Below are 24,054 nucleotides of genomic sequence, written 5' to 3'. Positions count from 1 at the left end.
ATACGTGTTTGCTCTCAATGAGTTTTAGTGGAATGCACAACCTTTAACCTTTCTTCAGCTTTGGTAAATAAAGATACAATATAAATTGATAATGCAGTAGAAGGTAACAAATTATTTAATGGGTAAACTATATGAATAGTCTCTTGTTTTTGGTCTGACTGACTTTAGTCAGTGGTTTAAAAATTAAGTACGTTTGGTCCCTTGTGTTATAGTAAGATTAATTAAAAAAAAGCACAGTGAGATTTGTTACTGCAATAGTTATAGTAAAATTAAACGAGAAATACGTATTGAGATTTAATCAAAGGGTGATGGTGAGATAAAATATAAGAAAAGGAGTTGACTTTTAAGGACACTCAACAAAATTGTGTATTATAAGAATTTAATTTATTTAATATTCATAAATCAATTAAATAAAATAAACTATATCATAATTCTATGTATTTTAAATTTTACTAATTTTTATTATTACTTCATGTAATTACTATTCTTAGTAATTAATAAACTTTGGAGCATCTATGAGGGTTTGAAACTGGCTTGGTCGAATGGTTTTGAGCGGATCGTAGTTCAAACTGATAACGCGGATGTTTAACGTCTACTGTCTCCTTTGACGGATTGTCATTTTCCCCTTGTTAGATTTATCGCTTCTCCCTGCACAAATACTTGGTTTGTTGACTTCATCCATGTTCGATGAGAGGCCAATGCGACCACTGATTTCACGGCTAAAATGACCGTCTCAATTCGGGATTCTCTTTGGCTGTTTTACTTGATATTTTAGATAGAGATGTTTATGGCCCCCCTTATAGTCGATTAAGGATATGATGTACCGGTTTTAGCCTCACTCTTTCCTTAAAAAAAAATTACTTTTATAATAAAATTGGTATCAAATTATCATATGAAATAAATTTTATATGTTTATTATATAATAAAATAATCATTATATATTTATTTTTTAGTCAAAACATAACAAAATTTCTAAAATCTATGATTTTTTGGCAAACATGCAATTGGTTAGATATATCTTATTAAACACATTTAATAATATATATCTTTTTAAATGCATTTAATAATATTATTTTTTTAATAGTTTAATGATTATAAAATAATATATGTTCAAAAATAATTTAGTCAATTGATAATGCACAGACCATGTAGACTCAACTACTCATTCTAGGAAAACCAGCATTTCCTTTTACTATTTAGACCACTCAGTAAGTTTAATAATATAATTTTTTAATTAGAATATATAAATTTAAGATCATATTTATTTAAAATTATTTTAAAAATAAAAAACAACATATATAATTTCGTTTGATAATTTATTATCATGAATGTATATTTTGGAAGGATTTACTTTTTTTTTTAATTTTAAAAATAACATTGTTTAGAATTTTATATAATTTTGAGTTTTGTAATATTTTTTAGAATTTTAAATATTTTAATATAATTCAAAAATTACATAGATACAAATTATTCTTGATAAATAAGTCAAGAAAAGGTAATAAATATCAAAAGAAATATATAGTCGGACATAATGTTGGATTAGGGTTTGAATATCAACAGAGATCCATTTGTAATTTCGTGTACGACGTCGGGTGAAACAGCCGATGAATGCTTCCAACGGCGGTGGTGGAGTCCCATCTAAGAGCTCATATGACTACCTGGGTTCCAAATCTTCGGCGATTAGTTTACGACAAACTGTGACGCAGACACCTAGAACCCTAGAAAAGAAAACAACAAGGCCTTTTGGCGGTGGAGTCGTCTCGTCTAAGAGCTCATATGACTACCTGCGTTCCAAATCTTCGGCGATTAGTTTACGACAAACTGAGATGCAGACACCTAGAACCCTAGAAAAGAAAACAACAAGGCCTTTCACTTCACGATCAATTGCGAAGGCACTGCCAAGCGACAACAGTAGCAGAAAAAGAGATGGAGGTTTGGATTCGTCGGCGCCATTACACAACAGATTGTTGATGAACTCTTCGAATTGTGCGATTCTTCCGGCACCAACCCCTAATCGGGATGAGCTGATGCAGAAACCTAGGATCCTAAAAAAGAAAAAACAATGCCTTTCAGTTCGCAATCAGTAGCAAAGAACAAAAGTTGTAGAAAAAGAAGAGATGAAGACAGAGGATTGGATTCGTGGTCGTCATTACACAACAGATTGTCGATGAACTCTTCGACTCGTTCGATTCTTCCGGGTCCAACCCCTGATCGGGATGAGCTGATGCAGAAACCTTGGACCCTAAAATGGAAAAGAACAATGCCTTTCACTTCAGAATCAGCAGCAAAGGCATCACTAAGAAACAAGAGTAGCAGTAAAAGAGATGATGGATTGAATTCGTCAGTACACAACATGTTTTCGATAAACTCTTCGACTCTTGCTATTCCTGCGGAACCAATCCCGGATTTGGATGATCTGATGAAGGATCAAACTTTATAGTCGGCTGATTTCTTTGCCGATATACCAGAACTTGAGGATTAATATTACACAGCTTGTGGTGGAAATGGGTAGAAGTAGCGATGGCAGCGGGTACAATTTCGTGGATTCTGTATCGCATCCGCTCCAATTGGGGTGAAGATTGGTATAATTTTAGTGGGTAGTGGGCGGGTGTGAATTTAGAAAGTGGTACCCGTCGCGGGTAGTGGGCGGGTAATGGGTTTGAGACCTCACCCGCCCCGCATCCGCCCGCCTCCGCCCGCCTCGCATCCGCCCGCCCCACATCCGTCCGTCCAACTAAATATCTATTAAATTTTGGACCATTATGAATTTAGGTGTAATTTTAAAAGACTAATTTATAAATCCTAATATTGTATAAGATATAACTTGTAATTTAACCAAATATTAGGGATAAGTTTATGCATAATTTTTTTTCTTTCAAACCTTTTGTCTTCACTCTCCCGCTTATTCATGTATGTTTCTTCCATTTTTACTTGAAATTTAATTTTTGTAAGAGTCAATTCCGTAGTCATTTTGTTTTAAGCTCCTATGCATTTCGTTTTAAGAGTTTAATTTTTATTTGCTCGTACTGATTTTTAATTATTTTTTAGATTCATCTTAATGTTTGTTTTAAGCTTAATTTCTTAATGTTATACAAATCAGTATCTTGTGACTGAGCACCCACATTTTTTGCTAACAGAGTCAGATCGTTGCTTCTCAAATCTCTATTTTTAACGTCACTGAATAGAATTAAGTGTTTCACTTGTGCTTCTCAAACCTCCATTTTTAATGCCATTGAAACTGACTTTTTCAAATTCAAATTTCAACCGAGTATTTTGCAATATTGGTGTTTTATTATGGTGTTTTATGAGAATGATGATTGTAATACTGGAGTATCAGATGTCACAAGTATTGCTTGAAATTTTAGAATGTTGTGCCAAAGAACAAAAACATTATGTGTTTGTCATTTATGTTTCTAGGCTTTAATTATGTCTTTTATTATGATGTTTTATGTACTTTAAGATCTATATTAACACTTAACTCAAATAATCATTGGTTTATTTTATTATGTTTCTTAATAGATGTGTTTGTTTTATGTTTGTTGCTTATGTATAATTTAAGTTTGTTGTCAGGCGGGTCTAGCTGGGTACGTCTCCAGTGGGTAGTGGGTGTGGGGATGGATTTGAGAATGTACCCGCGTGGGCGGGTGTGGATTTGAAAATTTTTACCCATCATTGGTGGTGGGGCGGGTGGTGGATTGAAAAATATTAGGTGGGTATGGGGATGGGGGAGGGGTATCCGCACCCGACTCGCCTGTTTGCCATCCCTAGGTAGAAGGCATGTCCACTCTTCAAGGCATGTCCTCCATTCTGTTACACATTCAGGAGCTGGTTAGAAGGCATTGGTCCGTTCGATTTCAACATGTCCCTCGCAATGGCAACCGTGTAGCTGACTCCCTGGCCAAAGTCGCGCCTCCGTCGGTCTTGATGTACACTTCCTCCCCGAACCCCCGCCACCAGTGTTTCCACTGCTCCATGAAGATAGAACCTGGCAGCCTGCCTTTGTTAAAATCTTAGAGTTTGTTCTTTAATTCACTAAAAAATATCATGAATTTGGCTGGAAACTATAATTTATAATGTAATATAACTAATATTCTAAAATAATATTTTTTTTATTAATATAGAGTGATTACAATATAATATTTGTTCGAAAAACTCTCAATTATTTAATAATAAATGTTCAATCACCTTTAGGTATAACAATCATCGCTTTAAAATTTGAGTAAAATTGTTAAAAATTAACATTATCATTGTTTTATTATCTTAAATAAAATTATTTAAAAAATAACTGTAGACACCCGTTTTTGTCTGAGTCTTAAAAACATTATTATTATTATTATTATTATTATTATTATTATTATTACATTTGTAGGCTCCACAAGAAAGCCCAATTACAAAACAGAATCAAAATTACAAGACCCAACCCAGACATAACCCTACACTCAACCCGACCTGAAGGGGACCTGAATCTGCCCACTGTATAACCCAACATATTAGGGTTTACCCTTTGGCTTCAACCGCCTCTTTCCATTACCATTGGATCAGATTTGATCTAACAGTTTAAATGGACCCAGATTAGGGTTTGTTACCTTAACATCAGCCAGCCGTCGCTCAAGCCAAAATTTACTCTCGCCACCGCTGCTCAAGCCGAGCCTCACCCTCGACGACCGTATCTGATGTTGCCGTCGATAAATCTACACCAAACATTGACAAATGCATCCATCAGTCAGCCGAAAATCATATCAACAATAAAAAAATAAAATGGAGAAGAATCCTTAGGAAAACCCGAAGAAATCGGGGGCTAGGAAAAACATCAAATCCATCCAGCAATCACATAAGCAAGATAAAAAAAAAAGAGGAAAGAAAGAGAAATCGAAGGAGGAACCATTCGGGGTGGAGAGAAGAAAAAAACAAACAACGAAGAAAAAAATACCCAGAGAGAGAACCTAGAAGAAAAAAATCGAAACGAAAAAGAAATCAGAGAGAAACAAAAAGAGAAAGCAAAGAAAAAAAAGCTTACCTTTGGTGATATCCACCTTCGCACGGCCGTCAAAACCAAAGAAACTGAAGGGTTTCTTCTTGGATCTACAACGTTTGGGCCATTTTCAGGCCAAACGGGACCCAGATCCTTACTCAAGGCCAAAAGGCGCTTCGGATGGTATCTTAATCTCTCCCCACTAACGCCGACGAACGATGGTGGCCGTCAGTCAGTGGCGACCGACACGGCGGAGTTCCACCAGTTTCTGGGAACTCTTGAAGCTTCAGTGGGAGCTCTCTAAATCTCTCTCTTTAACTCTCTCACTCAAGCAAAGAAAAAAAAAGAAATAAAAGTCGATGGTCATTTTGGGCTTAACTTCGGGCATCTATATGCGTACCAAACGACATCGTTTAGAGAGGGGCTACGAGAGCACTTTAGCGTGTGGAGGCTAATTAACTTTAGGCACCCCTATTACGACAACGTGTAAGCGATTCAATACCAATTTTTGGGCGCTATGGGGGTGCTTATCCTTCCCCCCACGTAACCGACTCCCGAACCCATTACATCGAATCTTTGTAATCATAGACCATTTTTTGTCTAAAAAACTATAACCCCCTCAGACCGATGCGAATAACCCGATCAAGCCTGAAGTGTCACATTAGGGCCACCGGAGCGACCCACTGTAAAAATGGCAGAAAATTTAAAACTTTTTATTAAAACATGTAAAATCATAAAATGATTTATTATTATTAAAAAATAAGACAGGTTTTTCAAACTCAGATATAAAACAAAATACAATCTACATGCCCCCTAATCACATGTACCGTACTCTACAAGAAACGCCGGAAGAACTCCCTTACTGATGTTGATAGTGGTACTGGTACAATTTGTTTAACCTGCAATGGTGAGTAATAGAGTGAGCTTCGAAAAGCTCAGTAATACATAACTACCAGATGATGCTACATGACATGCAGATAAATGGGAAGCCATAATTTCCTTATTCAATCAGTCGTATACTAGTGGGCGGAATAATCTGGGGTTCCATTAGAAGTTCATCGAGTAAAAGCCATGAAAATCATAGTTCATAGGAAGCATTCATAGTATCTAATTTTTATGAGTCGAAAAGGATGTCTAGTGTGTTCCAATCAAAACCAGTGAAAAGATATAAATCTTTTTAAAACCATAGCGAAACCCTCCAACCAAACTCCATTATGCAGTTCCCCAGAACTGCGTCCGTAGGGCTTACCCTAAGCACACAGCAAAGGGAGCCAACCTAAGGATATGCCTTGGGGCCCATGGGCTTACCCAAGGGTATCATTAGGTCTATAAGGTCTTATCAGTTGGATCAGGGCTGTGCCTCCATACTCCAGAATCCTATCCATATAAAAATTCGATAGAAATCAGTTTTAGCCATAAAACGTAATACATGGATCGTTATCTAGTAATATGTCATAATCGTAATAATGAAATAAATCGTATAACTGATTTCTGCATGTACTCCATAAGTAGTCTAATTATTAACCTAAGGGAACCAAGGATCACCTTAAGTCCGTAAGGATTTACCAGCTTGATCAGAGCTTTACCTCCATACTCCAGTCTACCCATATAATATCCCAATAAAACAATTCTATTAGTAACTAGTATTATTCATGGTCCATAAAAAAATAACCATCATTTTATTCCAGTGAAACAAGAAACCTGATAACACATTCCAGGTACCAATAATTCATAAACCAGTAACTTTCATGATTCCATAAATCAGGAACAATTCATAGTTTTCGATAAAATCCGTAATCAAATATCACATACTATGTTGCCATGGTTCATAAACCAGTAAATCAATAATTTTGTTAAAACTCATTTCAAAACATATAAAATTGTCATGTAGTACATGTGGAACGCACTAGAGGATCCAAGTAATATTTTTTTTCAGAGACATTTTTTAGTTATCGGAATGAATAACTTGAAACTTATACAATTTGATCAGATTCCAGGAACAAGAACTTATTGAAGAGAATCGATTTCTAACCGATCTAATCAGACATTTCAGATTGATATTTTAGAATTCCACTATGATTATGGTGCATCAGGAAAGCGTTCAGGAATAACTGGAGTGATTTGAGAAAATAAATGAGAAACGGAGATTTCGGACATTTCAATTCATGTTGATCGATCGGTTTATCGAACTATTCGAACTGAACAACTCTCAAAACTAATGCGTGTCGACCCGTCAATTTATTGTCTTTCCAAGTATTCACTCTTTAATACTAACAATTTCTTGTACATAAATCATCTATGTAATCATTGCTGAATATATCTTCCTATGGTCTTTATTTTATTTCCACGTTTCAACGATATCAGAAAATACAGACGTACTTGATTCATGGTTCATGACCCATAAAAACATTACATCATGTCTGTTCATTAACGTTTCCAGACTCATCCAAATCACTTACTTAATCCTTAGCCCTTGAGGTTACTTAGTTCATTTAGCATTCAAGTCTATTCCAGTTACTTCGGGATTTTCCAGAGTAATTCAAACGTTACTGAATTTCAGATACATGTTGTACTTCTGTTCCATTAAATTTGGTCTTCATGTTTGGTTTATCGAACAAACATCCAATTCTTAGTACTGAATGCGATCTAGAGTTGAACTGAGCTGAATACTTCCAAAATTTATCATCGAGACAAACTTGAAAAGACGAACACGCATTCAAGTAATATCTATGCCATTCAAGTATTGACATAGCTTTAGGGTTGATCTACTCACTTAAATTGTGTTCCATTACTTTTAAAGGTAGTCCAATACCTATGCTTATTTGGATTTCTTAATTAATCCAAGACATTTACTTAGTATAGGCCATAAGGGTATTTTGGTGTTCAGTTTTATTCCAATCATTACAGAGCTCGAGGATATCCCATCAGTCCTGAGCTTAGTGATATCCTTAGGTCATTTCCATTACAGGGGTATTTTGGTCATTTTATAGATTCATTGTATTTTAATCATTTTCTTTCTTCCGATCTTACTATTAAATTCAATCTTATCATTTATTTCAGTCCTTTCGATCAATTCTGACAGCAGAATATCCCCAATAAATTATTCTTCAGGTATTTACTCATTACTCGAATATTTTCGGGTCAAGTGCCTTCTCAGATTTTACAAATGGAATATCATGAATTTTTCTGTACAAAGACAACATCTTAACAATTAAATTCGTACTTAATCGAGTTAAGTACAAATCCTCAAAGTACCTTCTCATTCAAGGTCAACTCAGACTATTTTACCTCTCAAGGGCATTTTCGTAATTTCTTAACCAGATAATTTTGATATTAGCTCTTAACGAAAATAATTATAATTTAAAGATCCTATGGTTAATTGCTTTCCCGAACATTCTCTGATTTTGAAATGATTCCTTAATAGACTTCTAGTATCTTGCACAAGTCCTCTTGGAGTTAAAAACCGGTTATCCATAATTTCCAAGTAAAACTAACATTTCTTATGCACATCAATAGTTTTATCAGATCAATAATTCTTTTCAGATTTATTAATTCACTTCCAAGGATAATTCTTGTCATTTTCCAACATAAGAGTAATTTCATAATTTTACCTAATCGAAATATTCTCATAATTTATCATCTAAGTACCTTTAATGAGATAAATTATAATCTACATATCCATGGCTGATTCTTTTATCACTTAATTCCAGAACTTGTAATTTAATTCCAACTGTCCCCCAATTTCTTATAATAGTCATCTGAGCCATATTCAGTTACTTACTTTCTACCGCATTCGTATCGAGTGTAGAACTTCATTAACTACCCAAATGAGACCAACATTATCTTATTCATGCATTTACCAATTTTCACATGTTTCATAAAGCATAAAGAGGTAATAAAGTATTACCTCGATTTTCGTGCAATACTGATTGGCCATTAAATTCCATTAGAATGCCCTCGATCTTGAAATCATCTTCCAATATTTCCTCAGATCCATATCAACAGAAATTACATAAAAACGGAGCTTAATTCTAAAAAACGGATCGAAACGGATGATAAATCAGTGAAAAACAGCTTACTGGGTTCGAATTTGGTGAAACGGACTTCGGATTCGGATCCAGGACGTCGAAAACATAAAATATGACTTTTCAAAAATTTTGAATTTTTAGTCAAAGTCAACGGGTTTGACTGCCAATTTCAAGGCCTTCGGGTTTAAATTTTGAAAAACGGAATGCGGAATCGGACTTGGAACGTCGGAAAATGTCAGGATAGGTATACTCGGTCGAAGTCAAAGGTCGTTTAATGCCCGGTCAAAGTTCTGGTCAACAGTGTTCAAAGTGGGTCAACGGTCAACAGTAGACCATTTTACACAAATATCACCCTAACAGAAATTAATTACCAAAATAGCCACATTATGAAAATATTTACAAAACTAACACCCGAATTTTACACAAATAGCACCCAAAAAGAAATTAAATACAAAATTAACACCCAGACGATGCCCACTCTCGGGGGGTGGCACGTGCGGCGCGTGAACAGTAACCCGGTGTCAGAAAAATTCCTAAAATTTATTTTAAGCGATTTTGAAGCACTTACAAAGCTCGGTTCACAATTTTGAACGGCGGAGAGCTCGATTCTGAAACGTCGGAAACTTTGACGGTCTCACCATTCCACGCGCCGGTGACAACGGAGAAACGGAGTACACTGGTGGACTTGGAATGATGCAAGGAACACGATGGTGCGGAAGGTATCGTAAACGAATGATCGGATCGTCGTGAATCGATGAAAAACCAACTGAAATCGAGTTATTACCGATGATACTTCCGACTGAAATTAACGACGAACGATGACAATTCACGACGAAAGGTCTGAGGGGTTTTGTTCCTCGGTCGACAACGAACACGATGGTGGTTTCGATTCATCGATCGGAGGTCAGACGGCGAGTAGATAAGAGTTAAAAGGAGGGTTGTTGGAGAGGGAAACTAGAAAATTTTTCCAGTAACATACGAGAATGGGGGATATATAATTCAACTCATAATAAAAATGGGTAAACCATGAGTTTAGTCACTGAACTTTCTGCACTTTATAAAACGGTCTGCCAACTTTGAAATCTTACAATTTAATCAATCGTTTCTTCCTAAAATACTAATTAAATCCAATACTTTATAATTTCTTAATTTTAGCCCCAAAATTGTGGTGTTACAATTCTCCCATTCTTAAAAGAATTTCATCCTCGAAATTCATTCATGTCACATAATTGTAGAAATGAAACTTCCATAAACTCTTCCATATCTTCAAGAAGCTTTTATAGAAATACGAATCCTCCACTAATCCTTAACTTGTTGAGTATACATTCTTATCAGAACTTTTCCTTATTTCAATAAAAGAATCCAAACGAAAATGTCATTGAGTAATCAATTCAGTCTTGGTCATGAGAATAGGCTCATAGAGCAGTAGCATATCCCAATTTCATTTCCGGAGTCAAGTCAGAATTTCTCAAATGAATAACTCTCACATGGCTTATGAGGTATTTTACAGCGTTTATACAAATGTTACTGTTATTCATTTTTGTACAAGTATAGCCTTAACGGATAGAAACTTTAGTTTACTCGTTACAGTAGGGACTCAATCTTGGAGTTCTGGCTCAGAGAGTACGACTGTAGTCTAGGGGCATGTACTGATCAGACATATTTTGACATTCGATCGGCCGGTCTATCATGAAAATTTTGCTTCAAACCATATCTCTGATACCACTAAATATAACCCCCTCAGACCGATGCGGATAACCTGATCCAGTGTGGAGTGTTATATTAGGGCCACCGAAACGACCCACTGTAAAAATGGCAGAAAATTTAAAACTTTTATTAAAACATGTAAAATCATAAAATGATTTATTATTATTAAGAAATAAGACAGGTTTTTCAAACTCAAATATAAAACAAAATTCAATCTACACGCCCCCTAATCACATGTACCATACTCTGCAAGCAACGCCGGAAGAACTTCCTTACTAATGTTGATAGTGGTAATGGTACAATTCTTTTAACCTGCAATGGTGAGTAATAGAGTGAGCTTCGAAAAGCTCAGTAATACATAACTACCAGATGATGCTACATGACATGCAGATAAATGGGAAGCCATAATTTCCTTATTCAATCAGTCGTATACTAGTGGGCGGAATAATCTGGGGTTCCATTAGAAGTTCATCGAGTAAAAGCCATAAAAATTATAGTTCATAGGAAGCATTCATAGTATCTCATTTTTATAAGTCGAAAAGTATGTCTAGTGTGTTCCAATCAAAACCAGTGAAAAGATATAAATCTTTTTAAAACCATAGCGAAACCCTCCAACCAAACTCCATTATGCAGTTCCCCAGAACTACGTCTGTAGGGCTTACCCTAAGCACACAGCAAAGGGATCCAACCTAAGGATATGCCTTGTGGCCCAAGGGAATCATTAGGTCCGCAAGGTCTTATCAGCTGGATCAGGGATGTGCCTCCATACTCCAGAATCCTATCCATATAAAAATCCGGTAGAAATCAGTTTTAGCCATAAAACGTAATGCCTGGACCGTTATCCAGTAATATGTCATAATCGTAATAATGAAATAAATCATATAACTGATTTCTGCTTATACTCCATAAGTAGTCTAATTATTAACCTAAGGGAGTACCTTGGGGCCTGAGAGGATAACCAAGGATCACCTTAAGTCCGTAAGGATTTACCAGCTTGATCAGAGTTGTACCTCCATACTCCAGTCTACCTATATAATATCCCAATAAAACAATTTTATTAGTAACCAGTATTATTCATGGTCCATAAAATAATAACCATCATTTTATTCCAGTGAAACAAGAAACCTGATAACACATTTCAGGTACCCATAATTCATAAACTAGTAACTTTCATGATTCCATAAATCAGGAACAATTCATAGTTTTCGATAAAATCCGTAATCAAATATCACATACCATGTTTTCATGGTTCATAAACCAGTAAATCAATAATTTTGTTAAAACTCATTTCAAAACATATAAAATTGACATGTAGTACATGTGGAACACACTAGAGGATCCAAGTAATATTTTTTTTCAGATTGGAACTTATACAATTTGATCGGATTCCATTTTTTAGTTATCAGAATGGATAACTTGAAACTTATACAATTTGATCGGATTCCAGGAACAAGAACTTATTGAAGAGAATCGATTTCTAATCGATCTAATCAGACATTTCAGATTGATATTTTAGAATTCCACTATGATTATGGTGCATCAGGAAAGCGTTCAGGAATAACTGGAGTGATTTGAGCTAATAAAAGAGAAACGAAGATTTCAGACATTTCAATTCATGTTGATCGATCGGTTTATCGAACTATTCGAACTGAACAACTCTCAAAACTAATGCGTGTCGACCCGTCAATTTATTGTCTTTCCATGTATTCACTCTTTAATACTAACAATTTCTTGTACATAAATCATCTTCGTAATCATTGTTGAATATATCTTCCTATGGTCTTTATTTCATTTCCACGTTTCAACGATATCAGAAAATACAGACGTACTTGATTCATGGTTCATGACCCATAAAAAACATTACATCATGTTTGTTCATTAACGTTTCCAAACTCATCCAAATCACTTACTTAATCCTTCTCAGATTTTACAAATGGAATATCATGAATTTTTCTGTACAAAGACAGGATCTTAACAATTAAATTCGTACTTAATCGAGTTAAGTACAAATCCTCAAAGTACCTTCTCATTCAGGGTCAACTCAGACTATTTTATCTCTCAAGGGCATTTTCATAATTTCTTAACCAGATAATTTCGATATTAGCTCTTAACGAAAATAATTATAATTTAAAGATCCTATGGTTAATTGCTTTCCCGAATATTCTCTGATCTTGAAATGATTCCTTAACAGACTTCTAGTATCTTGCAAAAACCCTCTTGGGCTTAAAAACCAGTTATCCATAATTTCCAATTAAAACTAACATTTCTTATGCACATCAATAGTTTTATCAGATCAATAATTCTTTTCAAATTTATTAATCCACTTCCAAGGACAATTCTTGTCATTTTCCAACATAAGGGTAATTTCATAATTTTACCTAATCGAAATATTCTCATAATTTATCATCTAAGTACCTTTAATGAGATAAATTATAATCTACATATCCATGGCTGATTCTTTTATCACTTAATTCCAGAACTTGTAATTTAATTCGAACTGTCCCCCAATTTCTTATAATAGTCATCTGAGCCATATTCAGTTACCTACTTTCTACCGTATTCGTATCGAGTGTAGAACTTCATTAACTACCCAAATGAGACCAACATTATCTTATTCATGCATTTACCAATATTCACATGTTTAATAAAACATAAAGAGGTAATAAAGTATTACCTCAATTTTCATGTAACATTTATCGACCATTAAATTCCATTAGAACGCCCTCGATCTTGAAATCATCTTCCAATATTTCATCGGATCCATATCAACAGAAATTACATAAAAAACGGAGCTTAATTCTGAAAAACGGATCGAATCAGATGATAAATCAGTGAAAACAGCTTATCGAGTTCGAATTTAGCAAAATAGACTTCGGATTCGGATTCAGAACGTTGAAAAATAAAATACGACTTTTAAAAAATTTTGAATTTTTAGTCAAAGTCAATGGGTTTGGCTGCCAATTTCGAGGCCTTCGGGTTTGAATTTCGAAAAATGGAATGCGGAATCGGACTTGGAACGTCGAAAAACGTCAGGATAGGTATACTCAGTTGAAGTCAAAGGTCGTTTAATGCCCGGTCAAAGTTCTGGTCAACAGTGGTCAACGGTCAACAATCGATCATTTTACACAAATATCACCCTAACAGAAATTAATTACCAAATTAGTCACATTCTAAAAATATTTACGAAACTAACACCCTAATTTTACACAAATAGCACCCAAACAAAAATTAATTACAAAATTAACACCCATACGATGCCCACTCTCGGGGGGTGGCGCGTGCGGCGCGTGAACAGAACACGGTGTCGGAAAATTCTCGAAAAAATTCCTAAAAATTATTTTAAGCGATTGTGAAGCACTTACATAGCTCTGTTCACAATTTTGAACGGCAGAGAGCTCGATTCTGAAATGTCGAAAACTTTGATGGTCTCACCCCTCCACGAGCCGACGACGACGGAGAAACGGAGAACACCAGTGGACTCGGAACGATGCAAAGAACACGATGGTGCGGAAGTTGTCGTAAAAGGATGATCAGATCGTCGTGAATCGACGAAAAACCAACTGAAATCGAGTTATTACCGACGATACTTCTGACTGAAGTTAACGACGATTCACGACGAAAGGTTTGAAGGTTTTTGTTCCTCAGTCGACAATGAACACAATGGTGGTTTTGGTTCATCGATCGGAGGTCAGACGTCAAGTAGATCGGAGTTGAAAGGATGGTTATTGGTGAGGGAAAACTGGAAAATTTTTCCAGAAACATACGAGAATAGGGGATTTATAATTCAACTCATAATAAAAAAGAGTAAACCATGAGTTTAGTCACTGAACTTTCTGCACTTTATAAAACGGTCTGTCAACTTTGAAAACTTACAATTTAATCAATCGTTTCTTCCTAAAATACCAATTAAATCCAATACTTTATAATTTCTTAATTTTAGCCCCAAAATTGGGGTGTTACAAAAACTATTTTTCTTAAAATTGTTTTTAAAAGACGTTTTTAGGTATCCTATTCAATTTTGTTGAAAACATTTTGATGTTTCGATATAACAAATTAAGTTAAATGAATTTTAAGATTTTACAAATGATTTTCTAAAAGTATATTCGATTTAATTATTCAAATATCAAGCTATTACTCCAAGTCTTTCAAGATCAATTTTAAACCTTACTAAATGTGTAAATTTGTGTTTTATACTTAAACTATTTTTAAACAAATTTTCACAAAGTATTTTGAACCAAAATCAAGCCTAAAATCAATTTTTCAGAGTGATGCACCGATGCACCAATCCATGCATCGATGCACCAATCCATGCATCGATGCACCATGAATTAAATTGAACATCGAATGCATTTCATGCATCGATGCACTTACCATGCACCGATGCACTGAGGATTTTATGAAAACATCGAATGCATTTGATGCATCGATGCACCTGCCATGCATCAATGCACTCTGGCTATTTTGAAACATTGAATGCACTTGATGCATAGATGCACTCTTAGTGAACCGATGCACTAAGGGTCCAACGGTCAAAATATTTGAATTATACACTGATGCACCGATGCACCATGGGTATGCATCTATGCACTGACGCTCCCAACTACTTTAATTAATTGTTTTCACACTTAAACGGCTCTATTGATTCCACTAATCATCCCAAATGTTCAGAAGTGATTCAAGGTGTATTTAAATAAGCTCAGAAGCCATTGATTAACAACAAGAAACATCAAGCAATTAGAATCAAGAGAGAATCAAAGAGAAAGCATCAAACCTAAAGTTTGAGCATTTCAAGCCTATTTTTCATTCAATATTCATTTTGCTTTCAAGAACACTTATTGTGCTCAATTGTATTTATTCTTGAGTGTTCTTTCTTTGTTCTAGAATTGTGCAAACATATTTGCCTTGTGAGGTTTTTTCTTGTAAGTTTGCAAATTTGTAATCTTCTATTTGAGAAAAGAGTGTTCTCAAGAATTGGGGTATATTCTTGAGGGAGTTGTAGGGTTATCTCTCTGGCCTCAAAAGAAAGAACAAATTAGTGAATTTGTTAGAAAATCCTTAGTGTGGACGTAGACTTTGGTTGATAAAGTCGAACCACTGTAAATCGCTGTGCAATTACTTTCAATTTTCTGCAAAAGCTTCCACCAAAATTTTTATTGCCAATTCACCCCCCCCCTTGGCCAATTCCATCGATCGATTAACTCAATAAATGGTATCATAGCCTAACTCATTTGAAGGTTTAATCACCTCTTGAGTCGATTCGGGAAGAGTTACATCGATAATCAAAGTCATCAATTGACTCTACTTCAAACTTCGACTCCGGTCTCGATTCAATGCCCGTCAACAAACCTCCTTTCTTCAATGGGGCTAACTATTCCTATTGGAAAAAATAGGATGATGTACTTCATTCAAGAAAGTGACATGGGAGCATGGAATGCAGTAGAAGAAGGATAGATCAAGCCTCTCACTCATCCAAGATTGTGGAGTGAATGAGAGACAAGAATGTTCCAGCTCAACTCCAAAGCCATCCATATCATATTTTGTGCTCTTGGACCAGATGAATACGGAAGAGTTTTATCTTGTACAACTGCCAAAGAAATATGGGACAAACTTCAAGTCACTCATGAAGGTACCGATGAGGTAAAAAAATCTAAAATTAATATTCTAACGCATAGCTATGAAAATTTCATGATGAAACCAAATGAAGATATCAAAGCTATGACGAATAGATTTTCAACGATTGTCAATGGTCTCAAATCATATGGAGAGATCATTTCAAATGAAAAGCTTGTAAGGAAGTTAGTTTACTCCCTTCCAAAAATAGTGGCAATCAAAGTAGACGGCAATCATCGAGTCTAAGGACCTAACGTCCTTAACTCTTGAAGAACTAATCAGTTCCCTTCTCACTCATGAAATGATGCTTGAAGATGAAGTGGACCTCGATAAGATTGATGAGACACCAAAGGAGAAGGAGAAAAACATTGGAGTTGCTCTCAAATCCACAAAAGATGAGAGTGATTCGAATGACGATGATGACGACGAGGAAATGGCATTATTTGCCAAATGATTCAGAAAGTTGATGATGCCCAACCGAGGAAGAAAATTCAAACGTCATGAAGGCTTCAAAACTGAATCGAAAGAGAAAGACCCGATCATTTTCTATGAATGCAAAAGGTCGGGGCATGTCAAATATGATTGCCCACAATTGAAGAAAAAGGGTCAATCCAAAAAGAAGAACAAGGCTCATGTAGCTACATGGAATGATGAAGAAGGTTTCGATGAAGAGGAACAAGAAGTTGCAAACTTGTGCTTAATGGCTATCGGGGAAGATTCTAAGGTAACCTCTAACTCATTCGATTCAGATGAATTATCTTATATGAGTTATTAGAGGATTATAATGATTTGGCTTCAGATTATAAGACCCTATTTTCAAAATACAAAAATGATATTTCAAAATTGAAAAACGAAAAATAGTCTTTTATCCAAGACCAACAATGAGCTTGAAAGTAAGATAAAAGAATTGCAAATCAAAATTAATGATTTTGAAAAGAAAAATACTGATTTGCATAACTTACTTTCAAAAATTCATGATGATCATCAAAAGAAGATTGATGATCTTAAAACTTCTTTTAATAAGGTTGGTACAAAACGTTTTGAAAAAAGGTGAGAATTCAAAATCCAACTTTGTTAAGAAAAGTTTTAGAAACTACAATCATAGATGTCCTCAAAGAACTTCATATGGTAAAATCATTAGAAGTATATGGGTTCCTAAAGAACTCATTACTACTAAAGATAAAAATGTCCTTCATAAATGGATACCTAAGGGGACAAGGATTTTAGAAACTAATGAATATGGACCCAAAAGAATTTGGGTACCAAAAATTAGAAATTAATCTATATTTGTAGGAAAAGGAGCATTGCTACAAGGCATAGGAAACAAATCCAAATTCATGGTACCTTGATAGTGGATGCTCGAGACACATGACCGGAGACAAAAGCCGGTTCATAGAGCTTAACGCCAAAAATGGAGGAGAAGTGACTTTTGGTGATAATTCAAAAGATCACATTGAAGGTATTGGTACTATAAGTAATATCTCTTCCATACAAATTAAAAATGTATTATATGTGAATGGATTAAAGCATAATCTATTGAGTATTAGTCAATTATGCGACAAGGGATTCAATGTCATGTTTGAAATTAATGGTTGTAAAGTCATTGACAATGCATCTAATTGGATTATGCTTGTTGGTCATAGAATATGAAACATATACATGGTGCATTTAGACTCTATTGATATGACTAATTTGTGCCTAGTTGCTAAGGATGAACATGATAGTTGGTTATGGCATAGGAAACTAGGACATGCTAGTATGAGTGTTTTGCAATGGCTAATTCAATGAGACTTAGTAAGAGGGTTGCCTAAGCTTAAATTTGATAATGATAAAATCTGTGATGCTTGTGCTAAAGGAAAACAAAAGCGAATTTCTTTTAAATTCATTAATGATGTATCAACTAGTAGAGTATTACAATTGATCCATATAGATCTTTTTGGGCCAACTAGGACTACTAGCTTGGGTGGAAAACAATATGCATTTGTCTTGGTAGATGACTATTCTAGATATACTTGGGTTCTATTCTTAAGTACTAAAGATGAAGCATTAGAAAATTTCATCACATTTTCAAAAGTAATCCAAAACAAAAAAGGTTACTCTATCACTAGTGTTAGAAGTGATCATGGCACTAAATTTGAAAATCTTAGATTTAATGAGTTTTGTAATTCTAATCGTATTAGCCATAATTTTTCAGCACCTAGAACCTCTCAACAAAATGGAGTTGTTGAGAGGAAAAATTGAACTTTAGAAGAAATGGCTAGAACCATGCTTTGTGAAAATAATTTGCCAAGATATTTTTGGGCGGAAGCCACAAATATCGCTTGTTATGTTGTAAATCGAGTAATGATTAGGCCAATTTTAAAGAAAACTCCATATGAAATTTTCAAAAATAAAAAGCCTAACATTAGCTATTTTCATCCTTTTAGATGTAAATGTTTCGTTTTAAACAACGGTAAAGAAAATCTTGGCAAATTTGATACTAAAATTGATGAAGGAATTTTTCCGGGTTATTCCTTAAATTCTAAAGCTTATCGTGTATTTAATAAAAGAACTTTAATTGTAGAAGAGTCTATACATGTTGTTTTCGATGATAATCCCCTTCCGAGGAAGGATTCTTGTGTTAATGATGATGTATGTATTGTACAAGCAAATGACGTTAGACATGACGTTGGAGAATCATCATCATCAAAGGAGAAAACGAAAGATGAGGAAACTTATGACCCTTTAGAGAATCCAACCATTGAAGAAAGGGAAGTTTCTTACCCAAGAGAGTACAACTATGTCAAAGATGGTGAAATTATAGGTGATCCATCCAAAGGGGTAACTACTCTATCTTCTCTTAGAAATATTTGTAATTATGTTGCATTTATTTCATGCATAGAGCCTAAGAACATCAAAGAAGCATTAAAAGATGAACATTGGATTATGGCTATGCAAGAAGAAATAAATCAATTTGAGAGAAGTAAAGTATGGACATTAGTTGAAAGGTCTAGTAATAAATCTACTATAGGTACTAGATGTGTATTTAGGAATAAGCTTGATGAAAGTGGTAATATAGTGAGAAACAAGGCTAGACTTGTTGCTCAAGGGTGTACTCAAGAAGAAGGGCTAGACTATGATGAAACATACGCTCCCGTAGCTAGGATGGAAGCAATTAGAATGTTATTAGCATTTGCATGTTTCAATGAATTTAAATTATATCAAATGGATGTTAAAAGTGCATTTTTAAATGGTTTTATAAAAGAAGAAGTGTATGTGGAACAACCTCCTGGTTTTGAAGATTTAAAATTTCCAAATCATGTTCTTAAATTGACAAAAGCGCTTTATGGTTTAAAACAAGCTCCTAGAGCTTGGTATAAAAGATTGTCAAACTTTTTAATTGAAAAAGGTTTTTCAAAAGGGAAGGTTGGCACTACATTGTTTTTAAAGCATAAAGGTAAAGATTTATTAGTAGTTCAAATTTATGTTGATGATATAATATTTGGTTCTACTAATGATGTTCTTTGCCAAGAATTTTCTAAGCTAATGCAAAGTGAGTTTGAGATGAGCATGATGGGGGAACTCTCATTTTTCTTGGGACTCCAAATCAAACAAAGAAAAGATGGCATCTTCATCAATCAAGCTAAGTACATCAAAGATATGCTCAAGAAGTTTGGACTAGAAATGGCAAGCCTCATGACACTCCAATGAGCTCTTCAACAAAGCTTGACTTAGATGAAGGAGGTAAATGTATAGATGTTAAATTACATAGGTCAATGATTGGATCTTTACTTTATCTAACTGCAAGTAGATCGGACATTATGTTTAGTGTTTGCTTATGTGCTAGATTTCAATCATGCCCTAAGGAATCACATTTACTAGCTGTTAAGATAATCTTTAGATACCTTAAGGACACTCCTAGTATAGGACTTTGGTATCCTAGAGACTCTAGCTTTAGCTTGCATGCCTTCTCAAATGCGGATTACGAAGAATACAAATTAGATAGGAAAAGCACCTCCGGTACTTGCCAATTCCTTGGAAATATGCTGATTTCGTGGTTTTCAAAGAAAAAAAATTGTGTTGCATTATCTACCACTGAAGCGGAATACATTTCAGCCGGTAGTTGTTGTGCACAAGTTTTATGGATGAAACAACAACTTTTTGATTATGGAATTGAAGTAGGTACTATTCCTATCAAGTGTGACAATATTAGTGCTATTTGTCTCACTAAAAATCCCATCCAACACTCTAGAATTAAACATATTGAAATTAGACATCACTTCATTCGAGACCATGTCGCTAAAGAAGATGTAGTTCTAGAATTTGTTGATACTTTGCACCAATTAGCAGATATTTTTACAAAACCCTTAGATAAGGAAAGATTTTGGACACTTTAGAGAGAATTAGGTTTAACTGACCTATCTTCACTTAGTGTTTAAAATAATTTTAGCACTTTTAAGAATAAATGAAAAATGCTTATAATAATAATTTTTTTATTGCATTCTTTGCTATTAGTTAGGGGGAGTTTATGTTCTTTGGTGAAAATTAATTTTATGTTCAAATAAAGTTTAAAGATTAATTTGATTGATTGAACATAATTAATTTTTGATATATGAGTTGCCAATACCACTAGAGCCAATTAATTTAGCATTTTGAGTGTTTAAAATGGATTTATGACAATTTTGTGCTTAATGCATCGATACACTTAACAGTGCACCGATGCATCCCTATGAATGTGCATCGATACATCAGCTGATGCACCGATGCACGCCCTTGAATGTGCATCGATGCACAAGAGCCATGCATCGATGTATCCATCAGGTTTTGGGTTAAAATGCCTCATTTTCTTTATTTTTCTCAAACCTTAAAACTAAAAACTCTCCCGCCAAAATCATCGAAAAATCATCGGTTTCTTCGTGCTTTTTATCTTCAAAACCTGTTTATATCATTAAATCGTGCAAAATAACTCCTCATCCCTCTCAATATGAATTTTCAAGGTAATATTTCAAAAACCTCTATTTTATTGATTTTTGATTTTAGAACTAGTTTTGATTAGTTCTAGGATGAACATTATATCGGACATTGATTATTTGTTGGTTCTAAACTAGATTTTACTACCAATTTCGTCAAAAACAAATTTTTCTAAAAATTTCTTTGAATTTCGAACTTAAAAAAAATTATGATTTCGAAAATTAGTAATATTTTTTATTTAATTGTGTTGTTTTCATGAAAACTATATTATTATAATCAAATATTATTAAATAGTTTTCAAAACATGCCTATTAGGATATGGTTTAGAGAACCTTGAATTATTGAGGACTCATTTGAGTTTTGGGATTGATTGTGCATACATGTGTTTCAAATTGCAGGTGATATTCCTTATTTCGATTTCCTTTAATCATGTCAAACCCTAAACGACCTAGGTCATCTTCGAGTCTGTCAAACCAAAATCGTCCTCCCGTTTCTCAACCTCCTAATCCCGTTCCTCCTCTACCTTCATCTCTATTATGATCTTGTTTTAACATGCCTGAGCATCGTAGAGACGAATTGTACTCTAGGTACATAAACTCTTTCCAAACTTATAGAATCCGTGAAGAGCGTATTCCTTCGCTTCAAGCCATGGTTGACATTGATTTCGAATACCTTCCGATTCTTAAAGCTTGGAAGTTTGATAAATTGTTTAAGCTTAAACCTATCATCTATCATCAATTGGTCCGCATTTTCTATTCCAATGCGGTGTGTATTCAAAATGAAACTCAATGTGGAACTATAGCCATTAGATCCTATCTTTTAGGCCACTATATTAATATTGACCCCGAGATTATAGCTTTTCGATTTGGTTTAGATGATAGTGGTGTATATAATGAGAGTGAAAATGTGGAATATCCCTATTTTCCAAACTCAAGTGTTAGTACTCTACAATCTCATCACGATCGTTTTCTCCATTTGATGATCTCTTGGTGGTTTAGACTATCCAGAGGTAGGTACTCCACACTTCGTGCTAGGGATTTATGGTGGATGTATTGTATTAAAAATAAAATCAAAATAAATCTGCCCCACATTATATTCAGTCAACCAGTGGACATCATAAACATTGTTCCTTCAAAACATGTTGAAAAACTGATTTATGGATGTCTTCTTAGTAACCTCTTTATCAAACTTGATCTAGACGTCTCTCTCGACAATCCTATCCCACTCCAAAATCAAATCAATCTCACATCCTTGAAGAAAGTGGATTGGAAATAAGACGAGGTTACCGGTCAATGGGTTTTTAGACCCGGAAAGCAAACTCCGGGAGCTAGTTCCTCACGAGCTGCTCCTAGCTCTTCCTCCTCCTCCGGCTCCGGCTTCTGGCGATGATCCTGAATTTCAACAACTTATGCAAGACATTGATGATCACGTACCTGATGATGAGCCTGCACCAGAAACAGCTCCACAAGAAGATCAAATGCCTCCATATTTTCGTTCGTTTTTAGAGACATTTGATTTACGATATGCGTCCATGGATTCGTGCTTCACATTCATTGAGCCCCAACTCTCTACCTTGGGAGCTAGACAACAAGATATGAATGATCATTTGGATGCACTTACGCTTGAGATGAGAGCTCATTACCCTCCTCCTTCTCCCGATCCTTCGATGGATGAATAGACTTATCTTGCTTTGATTGTTTTTGGGTTTGAACTTGAATTTAAATTGTTAAAACATTTTGGATTGTCTTTCTTTGATTGTTGGATGTTTTTTTGATGGATATTTGAACTTTTATTTCATATATATTTTGGTTTGTTTCAATATATGCATAATTTATTTTTTAGTTGAAATATGACCAATTTATCATTTCACATTTTATTATGAATATTGATTATGAACACTAATGGCTAACCTCTCTTTTAATCTTTGATCTTAGCAGCTTAAGCTATATTCAATTAAAATGTTTAATCAATTGGCTATGTTTTTCAAAGCATTCAGTTTTTGAGTCTTTTTGATTTAACATAAAGGGGGAGAAGTGTTAAGTGTTAAAATTTTAAAGGGGAGAAGTGTTATAGTAAGGGTATTAATTTGGAGTAATTTCAAAATTGATTTTAAAACTTATTTTCAAAGAAAATCTTAAAATTACTCAAGAGTTTTGTTATATCAAAAAGGGAGAGATTGTTGAAAACATTTTGATGTTTTGATATAACAAATTAAGTTAAATGAATTTTAAGATTTTACAAATGATTTTCTAAAAGTATATTCGATTTAATTACTCGAATATCAAGCTATTACTCCAAGTCTTTCAAGATCAATTTTAAACCTTACTAAATGTGTAAATTTATGTTTTATACTTAAACTATTTTTAAACAAATTTTCACAAAGTATTTTGAACCAAAATCAAGCCTAAAATCAATTTTTCAGAGTGATGCACCGATGCACCAATCCATGCATCGATGCACCATGAATTAAATTGAACATCGAATGCATTTCATGCATCGATGCACTTACCATGCACCGATGCACTGAGGATTTTATGAAAATATCGAATGCATTTGATGCATCGATGCACCAGCCATGCATCGATGCACTCTGGCTATTTTGAAACATCGAATGCACTTGATGCACTCTTAGTGCACCGATGCACTAAGGGTCCAACGGTCAAAATATTTGAATTTTACACTGATGCACCGATGCACCATGGGTATGCATCGATGCACTGACGCTCCCAACTACTTTAATTAATTGTTTTCACACTTAAACAACTCTATTGACTCCACTAATCATCC

Source organism: Hibiscus syriacus, unplaced genomic scaffold, assembly GCF_006381635.1.
Source record: "Hibiscus syriacus cultivar Baekdansim isolate YM2019G1 unplaced genomic scaffold, ASM638163v2 tig00117034_pilon, whole genome shotgun sequence".
Taxonomy (NCBI): domain Eukaryota; kingdom Viridiplantae; phylum Streptophyta; class Magnoliopsida; order Malvales; family Malvaceae; genus Hibiscus; species Hibiscus syriacus.
This window is presented reverse-complemented; position numbering follows the sequence as displayed.